The sequence below is a fragment of the Staurois parvus genome, unplaced genomic scaffold (genome assembly GCF_062004578.1).
Source record: "Staurois parvus isolate SC_StPar_1 unplaced genomic scaffold, SC_StPar_1.0 ptg000131l, whole genome shotgun sequence".
NCBI classification, from domain to species: domain Eukaryota; kingdom Metazoa; phylum Chordata; class Amphibia; order Anura; family Ranidae; genus Staurois; species Staurois parvus.
The window spans coordinates 12277441-12288809 of record NW_028317927.1 but is presented as its reverse complement, the minus strand read 5'-3'; the positions used below and the strand labels follow the sequence as shown (position 1 = coordinate 12288809).

At 45.1% G+C, this 11369-nt stretch overlaps 1 long non-coding RNA gene across 1 annotated transcript; it reads right to left on the bottom strand.

The window, feature by feature from the left end:
• Positions 1-6963: 6963 nt before the first annotated feature.
• LOC149466395 (uncharacterized) lies at positions 6964-10508 on the bottom strand. The gene is made up of 4 exons (XR_016312091.1): positions 10465-10508; positions 7663-7715; positions 7502-7567; positions 6964-7070 (listed from the first exon to the last, which is right to left on the bottom strand). It is a non-coding gene; the product is annotated as an uncharacterized LOC149466395 (long non-coding RNA).
• Between the last annotated feature and the right edge of the window lie 861 nt (positions 10509-11369).

The following is an 11369-nucleotide window of genomic DNA, read 5'->3' as shown; positions in this document are numbered from 1 at the left end:
TTTGTTATTCGTGGCTAGGCTGATCCAGTTGCTGCTCCGGAGTCTGCAGTATATCATGACTTGAAAGTCGGGATCTTGATCCAGTCTGGCCATGCTGTGTGACTTCAGTGAATAGAATGCAGCTGTCCCCTGAAAATGTGTCGCAGGAGTGCCAGATGAACTACACTTCTGTAATCCACAGGAGAGGTACAGTCCAAAATCTTGGGCTGGACCTCCCTTTTAATCTATGTATGTCAAGCTTAGAGTGTAACTAAACCCCGAAGCCCGCATTGACTATATCCGCTCTCCCTGTACCCAGAATTCACTCTGTCTGGTCTCCCGCAATAAAACAGAACATGGCAGTGCAAGTATTTAAGGCCATAAAAAAAGCTAAATGCCTTTTATCATCAGCAGTTAGAGCAGTCTTGTGACTTCAGCAGAGCTCTGTTAAACCTTGAGTATTTGTCTGTCTGCTCTAGGATGGTGTGAATCTTCTGGCCCTCTATGTAAACAGTGCTGATTGGCCCTGAGCTGATCACATGCACCCTCCCCAAACCAACACCCAAAAAGGATAGCAATGCACAGCAAACTGAGCATGTGCATGTGATTACGGATTCAGTCTGTATCAGTTGGTCATTTCAACAAGAGGAGGGGCAGAGAAGACAGGATCAAACAGCCTTCTTACACAAGACAGAGTATTAACCCCTTAGGTTACACAGCGAGTATAACAAGGATGATTTACTGCATATTTACACTGCTTTGACTCTAGACTGGGTCTAGTAAGACTTTAAGTAATATTGCTTGCTTTCTTATCACACATGGTCAAGCAGTTTTGAGAATGTAGCTTCCAATGTGGATTCTAGTGTAGTGGCCAGGCAGTTATTAGCTCAATATGTGTAGGCCTGTACACATTCATACCTTTCGGAGACCAAGTTCTGCTCTCTAGCACAGCATGGGATGATAATTGGCAGCAGGTCAGTATTTTTAGAGCCTGAGGAGGATGCCAAGCAGTGGGGCTTTCATGCTGCGAATGCATGAAGCCAAGAAACTTTGGCCTTTTGACTAAATTTACATCCAACACAGGATATGTGCCCCCAAAATACACTAGCAGAGGGGTGGGAGAGCCTATCTCTGAGGAGCTTCTCGGCTATTAGTGTTTGGGAAGTGTTCTGAGTTGTGTGTCTTTGAATATCCAAGGGTTAAGGCCTTTCCCTTGTGTCAACCTTTGAAAAGGTTGCAGCTAAGGGCACAGTGGCTGTTAACACCACAACCCCTTACAATATCCGACATAAAGATTGGACTTTGTTCATTTTCATGAGTGCACCCTCTTCTATTTGTACGTTCATGAGCCAGAATGTCACGTTCGACTTTCTTGGACATCCATGGCTCCCTAGGGTCATACACTATCGAAACGTAGCTGGAGTTAGTCTGCACCTTGTACTTCAAGTCTGAGAGAATGTAAGACTTGGTTTTAACAGTGTGTGTGTTTGTAGTAAACTCTTACGTTTACAAAGCCTCGAATTATACTGACATGTGGAGCTCTTTTGCTTGTGTTTTTTTCAAGTCACCTGGCACTCAGAAAGGGAGTGGCTGAACTCCAGAGCCCCCAGGAGGCAATGGATGGAGGAGGAAGAGGTGGAGTCGTTGGAGGAGGGCCAACTCCCCTCCAGTTCCCCTGAGCCCCAGGACCCAGGTATGTCCCATTTGTGTGAATGTGATCAACTTTACAATATTTGTTTTTACACAGTGCCTATGTGTGGGGGTGTCACATGAGATGTGTTGGGTAAAGGGTGGTAAGCCTGGCACCAGACTTATTTTTTTTGTGATTCCCAATCTGCTCCAAGCTACAAATGCCACCTTGCAGTGTGCATGTGTTAACACTCGAGGGGGCATTTGTGTTTTGGCATAGGGGAGGAGAATATTGTATGGACTAAGCACTTTTACAGCTAGACTGTCAAAGACCTAGACCTTGTGACGTCTTCCTGTGAAGCTTCAGGTCTGCTACCGACCTGTGACCTTTGCTTTGGGATGATGTAAGTCACTCTATTGTAGACCCCAGAAAGTAAAGTGGGAATGGCTGCAAGGGCTGACCAATGAGTGTTTCCACTATTACTGTAGTGTAAGCGTAGCTAAGCTGATGTGTGTGAGCCAATTCCTCTTGTCAAGAGCAAGCCTCTCCAACATTGGAATGCTGGCACCACACCACTGGCAAGGGAGACCTTTGGGTTACGTCCTAAGGTGATCTGAAACATCGTCAATGGACAGCCAAAGAGTATGTTAGCATTGTAGGATATGAGCAGCTTGCTGGAGTGTGGGTGCCAACAAGTGGCCAAATGACTTTGGCCTTGAGCTCTTCTGGCCATCTAGTTTTGTAACCAAAACCGAAAGAGGACTTTGCTATGTTGGGTAGGGCTAGGGCTTACTACCTGAGGCCTGTACTATGTGACTGTTTAACATCCATGTGTTTGTCAAATGTCAGGACTCGCAACTTTTTCTTGTGTCTTCTTTTTGTTACTCTTCATGTAGTTGAACTTCCCAATGCCCCACCTGCTATGGGGGAGCTACAGCCCCCACTGGATGCAGAGGCCGACATCCCAGAAGGTCAGTTTCTGAACTGTTTACACATATGCACATGTAACGTATGTAGAAGGCTTCAGCTCCCCCTTGTCTAAATTGTTTGGCCTCATCCTGTGTATAGGATGCCCCCCCACAAAGAAATAAAACATTCACACTAAACAACACATCAGGCAGATAGGGGCTTAATATTCACACTTAGACCTGACAGCTGAGTTGTTCTACATAGGCATACATTAAAGTGTTTTTCTAATTAAGAAAGGGCAATAAACAAAGAATATGACACAATAGTCAAGCACTAACCTGACACTCCAGTGATCCAAAACCTGCTTCCCAAGTAACTAGTGTTTGTTCCACTCTGGTCTCTCCACTATCTTAAAGAATCACTACAAATAGATGCAGCTGACACATCCAGCTTCCTGGGAGATGGACTGCCTCCCTTCAAGGACACACCTGGTTAATCACACTGCCAGCTCTATAGGAATCTCTGGACCTGTGTGGAGGGAGTTTGGCCACTAGGCTCCAATAGGCTCACAGAATTTGCTCAGCTCTGTGCTCTGGCTGAGGAGCATGTGTGTAGGGCCCCACCCCTCCCCTCTCTGCAGCTAATAGAAATCTAGGATAGATGTCTTTGGGAACTCTGTGGAGGAGATAGGTGTGGCAAAGTCATCTGTTGCCCTTACTGATGAGATTGCCCTTCTTGCTGTTGGCCACAGATATATTTGTAGTCAGTGAGCAAACACTCTAATCTAGGCCTAAGGATTCCAAACTCACTCCCTGGCCCATGAAATCCTCCCAGGCAAGAGATGTAAGCTCTGTGTTCCAATGATGAGTTGACAACAGCATAGAGTGCTTTCAGGATAATGGACAAAGTTAGACAAGTATTGCATGCTGTTGTTTGTGTGGAAGCAAGAGTCTCCTTTTTTAATTGCAGCAAATGCATTTTTTATGACTTTTTCTACAGTGTTCAACCACCCAGCCATAAGAAGCCTCATGGGCTGGGTGTGTGAGCGCATTGGGACGCTGGAGCAGGCATTGGAGGTGGGGCCAGCCGAGGACCAGCCAGACATTGTGGCCTATTTTCGGCGGTTTTAATGGTTTTAAATGTTTTTAGGAATAAATGTTATTTATATTTGACAGTGGACTGTGTTGTGGCCTTCTTTAGCCTTTGCAGGTAGGCAATCATTTTCATTGCAGTTGGAGCTGATCTGCATGTCCCTAAAGCATTGCAGTACACGGCTAGCTCCAGCGGCCAATCTTGCTTACCTTGAATTTTTGTTAATGTCCAAACAAAGTCTGGCAAGTCCAGCTTTAGGATTGCATGTTTCAAAGAGGTAAACCAGCTCCTTCAATCCTAAACTCGGATATATAAAGATTGCTGTTGACTGCTTGCTGTCTGCAGCTACTCCCAATCTTAGTTCGCTGCCGTTTGTGAAATGCCGCAAGAGTTTACACAGAACACTCCATGCACGTTACATTGTTTACATTTGGAGTAGCTCTTCAGTCCATCCAGGGACTTCAAGGTAGCTTGGTGGAGTGTAGTTGTGAAGACTGGCAAAAGGGGAGGTGCAACCAAGTAGATAATGTGTGGGTGGATCCTGTGGGCAACTCTGTCAAGATGTTACTCCTCACCTCATTTGTAATTGGGATTGTCATTACACAGAAGCCACATGACTTGACAGCTGCTCTGGGAAGGACTATCAGTTATGGATGAGACCACTTACATGCAATGTCCCGCAGCAAAGAAGAGGGACAAATGGACTTTCTGCTCAACACACACCACTTGGATCCAATTTGTTGCTAATTCACATATCAGTGTTTTGTCAACAGGAGGTGGGAAGGGAATGAAGTGAGGAACAAGTGTCAACTGGGCACATAAATTCCATAGGCACACACATCTAGAATCAGGCAGCGTAAGATCCTATGCTCCCAAACCAATTCCGAGGCTAGATGTAACACGGTGTGTAAAGCAAACTTAGTCTGGGTCTAGTAAGTCAAGCAGAATGATAGTCCAAAGAACAAAAGTCCTTTTTCTTATTCTCACAACTTTTAGGTGTCTCTAGCTTTCCTTGGCAGGCTTAATGTTTGTAAGTCGTGGCCTGGTTTTGCACGTGGTGGCCTGGCTATTGACACACTTCTTCTATAGTGTGTGTCAATGTAGTAGCCCAGGGAACGTATTTGGACAGCAGTGTCAGTCTCTAGGGGAGGCAAGTGTTTGATGCAGGAGTCTTCTTTAAAATCAGCATCCCATAAAGAGCAAAGCTAGACAACAATTTGCAAGCAAGCTGCAATAATTTTCTGCCCCATTTTTGTGAAAGTTAGCCTTGCCCACAGAGTCCACTGAGAATCCTTGGCTCAATTGGGTCAGCCAAATTGAGAGCAGACAATGCCCAACTGCTACATGTGGCAGAGAACTTGTTTGATGTGGAACATCTAGAACTCTGACACACCACCAGGTCAAAACAGCAGAAAGGCCAAAGAGTATAACCACCAATTCCTTGGGAAGTGTCAACTTTGAATGTTATTTAGTATGTGCTGTTTTTTTGGAGTGTTAACTGTAGCAATTGTGCCCACAGAGAGGCACATGCTCATCCATTTTGCTACAAACCCCTCCATATTGTCTCTCTCTCCCAAATCCGATTCCTCTGATATCCCCCCCCCTCTCTCTGTTGAGTGACATGTGGTCTGGATGATGACAGAGATCCCAGGCAGCAAACTCATTCCAAGGAATCGTAAAACAGACTTACATTTTCCAAATCCAGTTTTACATATAATTTTATGTCTCTAGGAAATAATTACACAAACATGGAGCACATATTGGGATGGCTCACTTTAAGACAAGTTGCCTGGTATATTACACACCCTAGCTGTCATATACAGGAGAGCAGAAAATGATATCTCCTTAAGCATCCAAGCCGGTATCTCATATGTAGACGTTTAGCAGAAGATTGTGCATATTAATCTACTCGTGGATAGAATGTTCTATGTATCCTGGCTAAGTTATGAACCATAATATAATCAATGAGTGAATTTTGGTCATAGATTGGGTCTCCACCTGACACCCACACAAATGAGGCAATTGGCTCTCTGCTTCAGGGAGACACCCTGCTGAGTTCCTAGATAAAGGCTGTGATGCTTGACATTAAGCCAAGCTGACTTGAGAGAAAATGGTAGAATCTCCCTTTTAACATAGGAACGAACTTTGGGAAATAAGCCCCTTTTGGCAGTGAAACATGATCTGCTTAACCCAAAGGCAAGTACTTTATCCCTGTAAACTTATGTTCTCTTTGTTCTATCCATTCATCTGCTACATCTTTTTCTGAAAATATTTTTCTTACACCCTCCTGACCTTTTAGTTATAAAGCTTACTATCTGGAAGTGTTGAACTGTTTTTTAAAGCTCTTTAATGCAAAATAAGCACCCCTGTCTCTGAAGAGCGCTATTGTGTGTTTTAAATTTCAGTATAATCGCTGCCTGTGTTGACAGTGGTATACCAATGCTTATGCAACCATCATAGTGGTATTGCTGATATTGCCAAGTTGCCTCTTTCTCTGTGCAAAAAGGAGGTGTTGGCAGTGTGAAGGGTTAATTGCGTCATTAACCTGACCCAGTAACAATTGCTCCCAGGCTGGCGGAACATAGAGTGTGGTCCATTAGCTGGGAAAGGTTTGTGCAGGGTGCAGCATTGTTACGCACTTGACAGCGCTGTTTTAGATTGGCTAGTCCTTTGGTCACCAGTTTGTTGAGAAGGGCTGGGGTCTGATGATGCAATCAACATTAACTATTTTGAATTACTGGCCGCAACACTAAACCTAAAACACCTGTGTTGGATTTCCTACATGACCAACTCAACATTAGCCCAAACACATTTGACAATATGCAAGACACGTTCAGCCACTTTGAAGAAAAGAACATTTATTTGAATATAGGCGGGGGGGGGGAGGGAAGGTCATGGTCGGGCGCCTCGGGCTCCTCGGGCGCCTCGGGCTCCTCGGGCTCCTCTGATGGTTCCTGCTGCTGCTGCGGGGGGAGGGGTATGTGGGGGGGGAGGGGTATGAGGGTGGGAGGGGGGGGTAGGAGGGCGGGAGGGGGTATGAGGGCAGGGGGGGTGACTCCTGAACAGGCACCTCAATATGTAGTTCCCCTGCTGCTTCCCCACCACTTCCAGCAGGGGAACTGTGTAGCACCATTGGCATTGACTCCAAACGACTACACAAGGGTTGTGAGCCGCTGGTTGATGGTGCATTTTGATCAGGCCCTGCTTGACAGAAGGCTCGGATGTCATGCAGCAGGCGATTGTTTTGCTGCATGATTGCAGTCTGAGCCTCAACTGCAGTGGCAATTCGAAGCAGGGTTGAGTGTTGGAGCTGCAGTATATGTTCAAAATCAGGAGGGGGACTATAATTCCTCCTTTGCTCCAATAATCTCTCCAGATTGGACACCAGCCTTTCACCAAGCACAAGAAGGGGGCTGTGTTCAGGTGGATGAGGTGCCAATCCAGCTGAATCCAATGTTGGCTGCAAGAAGAAACAAACAACAAAAGTATTCAAAGAGTGTTTTAACACACAGCACAAGCATACAGTAGGACAGGGGGCTTATCCGACAACAAACACTAGCTCATGTTCTTGTCCCACCCCTAGGACCAGGTATTGGTAAATGCCTTTCCCTGACATATTACACTGGATGAACATCTGGCCAAAATAAATGATTTGGCTGCTTTACCCAGACTGATACCTTCTAGGTCTGTAATGTGATTGGATTGGGATTTAGACAAGGTGCACAGCTAAAATTCCAAATTGTCACATGCATATCACTCTCTCCAGCTCATGACTAAGCAATGATCCCAAAAAAGTAAGTTACACATCACGTTGCCAAATCCTGCCCAGCCAGGAACAGTTATGCTCTGAATGGGTAACTCATTATGGATAACATCTTTAGCATCTCTCACCTGACGTTGAGGCAGCTCAGATGTCGGTGACGGACTTTGCTGAACTATTGGAGTGCCTGAACGTCCCTGCACCACAAAAACAAAAAAAGGGCATGAGATTCCACAAATACACATGCAACATGCATTTGAATATCCCCACCCAATTACAGCAGTTCCCATACCCCAACATCGGATGCAGATTGTTCACCCACTCTGTCAGCTGGGGCATGAAGAGCTGAAAATAGATTTCAAGATGATTAGCAACAGACAGAAGTTTGACTGTATGTATGATCTGACATTTTTGTTCAAGGTTTGAGGGTTTGCTCATTATGTTTTTCACAACAGTTTATCCAGAGAGATAAGACACTGGCAGCTACAAGCCACGAGACTGTTTGGGAGTAGAAAGAGGCAAGGTAAGGCTCAGGAGCAGGGGCCACGAGAATTAATGGGCACCTTTCCTGCCAAACAAGGAGGCAGATGTGGTAGGATGGCTACAATATGCCGATAAGTTACTGCAGGCTTTTAGACCTTGGCCTTCAAACATTTAATCCAAAGATATAACATTTCTTAAGGCAACATTCCAAAAAGGCTTAAATACCAACCCAAAATGCTCCAATCAAATATAAAAGGTGCCACAAAATATTTACAAAGCACAAACGCATGTAAATGCATCCCAAAGAATTGTTGATATAACCGTAGATCTGAAGAGATCAAGACCAATGCATACAAAAATCCTTGAATCACTTTTAAAACATAGGTCTCATGACAACTCCATGTGAAAAAGAAAATTATTATCTCATGTGCCAGTCTAAAAATATCCAATAAGATTAAACAGCCTTTCAAGACAATTTGAAGCTCTTTGAGCTACAAATGGCGGGACTACTCAGTATTAAACCATACGGACTAAGATTGAAATGCCATTCAAGTCCATGTGTGCAGAAAGGAAGGCATCCCAGCAGTGTTGCCAATATAGTCTATTTGTCAATGAACAATAGATTAGTCTTTATGATGCCTTTTGGGTTTAAGGTGACTTAAAAGCAGAGGATCTGGGTGGATAGGTCTGGCAAAGGAATAGATCTTCCTGCTAGTAATCTGATGTGCCAAGCTCAAGCAGTCTAATTATTGGCCTCATGTTTACATGAGAGGCCAAAAACATTATTTCATTTACTTTGTTTTGGGGGGGGGGGGGTAAGACAGTAAACATATTTGCCCCTGGAGATTCCTTATTCGTGACTTGGAAAATGAGTAATTGTGTGTGCTTTTAATTGTGATCTGGCTGTGTTTTTTGGCTTGGGGAAGATGGCTCCAAAAATACTCAGTATTGGTATGTCTTTGATTTTGCCTCTGCATTTTGAGCTATGGTAAAATGGACGCCATCACTTTAAGCTTTACAATTGGGTGAGTAGCTACATTTCTAGATGTTGACCTCTAAAGTTTTACTGGGCTTATGTCCCAGATGACATGATGAAACAAGTCAGGAGAGGGGCCCACTAGATATTACTGGCAGACGTGTCAGCACAGATATTTTTAAACCACTTGCCTACTGGCCAGTTAAAATTCCTTCCTGGGCTGGACAACCTTCACCTTTCAATGCTGTTACACTTTGAATGACAATTGTGGTCAGGCAACACTGTACTCATCTGACATTGTTTTCAGACAAATAGTGGTTGTTTTGGGGAATATTTAATGGCTACTGTGTGTTTGTTTGGTTTTCGTAAAAATACATAACCACCTAAGAATGTGGAAAACTATGTTTCTCTTGTTTTCTCTTATCAAATTCTTCAAACAGGTAAGTTTTCTACTTCACTGAGCTGTTGATGAGACTAAATGGTGAGGTGGCACTGATCTGCACCAATGATGGCCACTGATAGGCGGCACTGACTGGTGGTAAGGCTGGGCATTGATCATCATGGCAATGATAATCAGTGCCCTGATGATCATTGGTGAGAAATCCACTACAAATTGTCAGTTGTTTGCAGTACATTCTTCACATTGACAGCGTGAGGAAGGTGCAGGCAATAACTGGCAATTGCATTGAGCATTGATCTGCCATGATCAAATGGTAAAGGCCACAGAAGTTGGCAGGTGTGAGCCCCCAGGGGCATGCAGGTGGGCGTCATTTGATTACCTCCCTGGACTGTAGGCCAATGACAACTACAGTGCAGGTGACAGGTGTTTAAACACTACTCTGGAAATCAGCATCCTTAAGGTGCCCAATAAACTCATTGAATAGAAATGTATAAAAGCATGAGCTCTTTTGGTCTTTACTTTGTCCATGTATTTGCCTGGAGACCTGCAGCTTTAAAATGCTACTTACTGATTACAATAGAATTTGAGAGATGTTGCCAGTTCTGCCAACCATAGTGTTGGCCAAAGTGTGTTTTACCTTCCCTTTGTGTGGGCAAAAACCTGAAGTTGAGTGGCACAATTGGGAAGTGATGGGTCCCTGTAGTGGAGCACATCATTTCCTGTATATTGAGCAGGCATGATATATGCACACCAAACACATTGGATATTCTGGGACTGTCAGAGTTGAGCATTTTGACATTGGTCAGATTACGTGTATGTGTTTACATGTGTGGAATGTGTTTGTGCCTGGGCGAATTTCTGAAGTTATGAGGGCGAGTCTGATTTGGAACGCTCAGGAGATGTCAGCTAATTAGTGATGTTTGGAACTTTAGTACTCTGTTTGTTCCCACATTTGATTTTGTGGCGTTACCTGCTTGTATTGGTCTGGGGAAACTGGGCCCACAACATGTGGCAGGGATGAGACACATTTCTGTGTGGCAACATTTTTTCACATTGATTTTTCTACGGTTTTGAGTGCAGTACAGTGAGGAGGCCCAAAGAAATACAGCGTGTTGTGGAGATATATTTGTGTTCACCCAGAGTTTAGCATTGGTTTGTTCTGCATTCCTAAGAGGATGCTCATTGGCTCATCCTGAGTGATTATGATTGTTCTAGGCAAGCACATTAATACATACCCAGACCTTCCTCCTGGTCTGACTGCAGTGGGTGGAGCCTCTCCTCCTCCTCCTGCTGATGTTGTGCTGTGAATAGGACATTGACATGTAAGATGTTTGATGTTTTAGCAGCTTGTTCAACATTACGGGGTGCATTCCCAATGAGTACTTACCAGGAGTGAACACCTCTGGATCAGCGTATGTGTGATCCGAGTCGTCTGAGGGGCTAGCAGGGGCAGCACCTGGCTCGGGATGGGCTACAACACAAGACAAAATGAACAACAAAAGTAAAGCTACACTATTTCACACACTTTGCTTTTCAATAAGATAACACAACTTTATAGACAATATGGACATGTGTAGTGTACTTACCACTCTGCAAGTCATCAGTGTCTACACGAGCCGTCACCCCAAAAATCGTGGACATGCTGATGACTGGGAGAAGTCGTTGTTCGTCCCGAGACAGGCGCTCATAATACGCGGGATCCACACCTTCGTGGGTGACATGCCCCTGCTTAGCCCACTCAGCCAACTTTGACTTCAAACGACGTCTCAGATCACGCATATGCTTCTTGATGTTCGGGAGGGTCCGGCGTACCGTCCCCACTGCATTCACAACCACCGCAATCTCCTCCCACAGATGGTCCTTGGCCGCCTGACCACTGCGGGAGGAGCTGGACCCCAGAATACCTTCTTGCCTATCCATAAAGGCATTTACCAGGGCCCAGTTCTCTCTGCAGGAGAAGGGTGGAAACCTGGCATCAGTAGGGGCCTGAGGCCGGGCCTGGCCCCAGCCCCGTCTGCCTCCCCTTGATGTCCCTTCACCAGGACTAGAAGGGGAGGCAGCAGCCGCAGCTTCCACCTCTTCTCGGAGGGAAGCCTGGCTCCTTCTGCCACCAGCTTGGCGCCCCCTCACACCAGAGCCA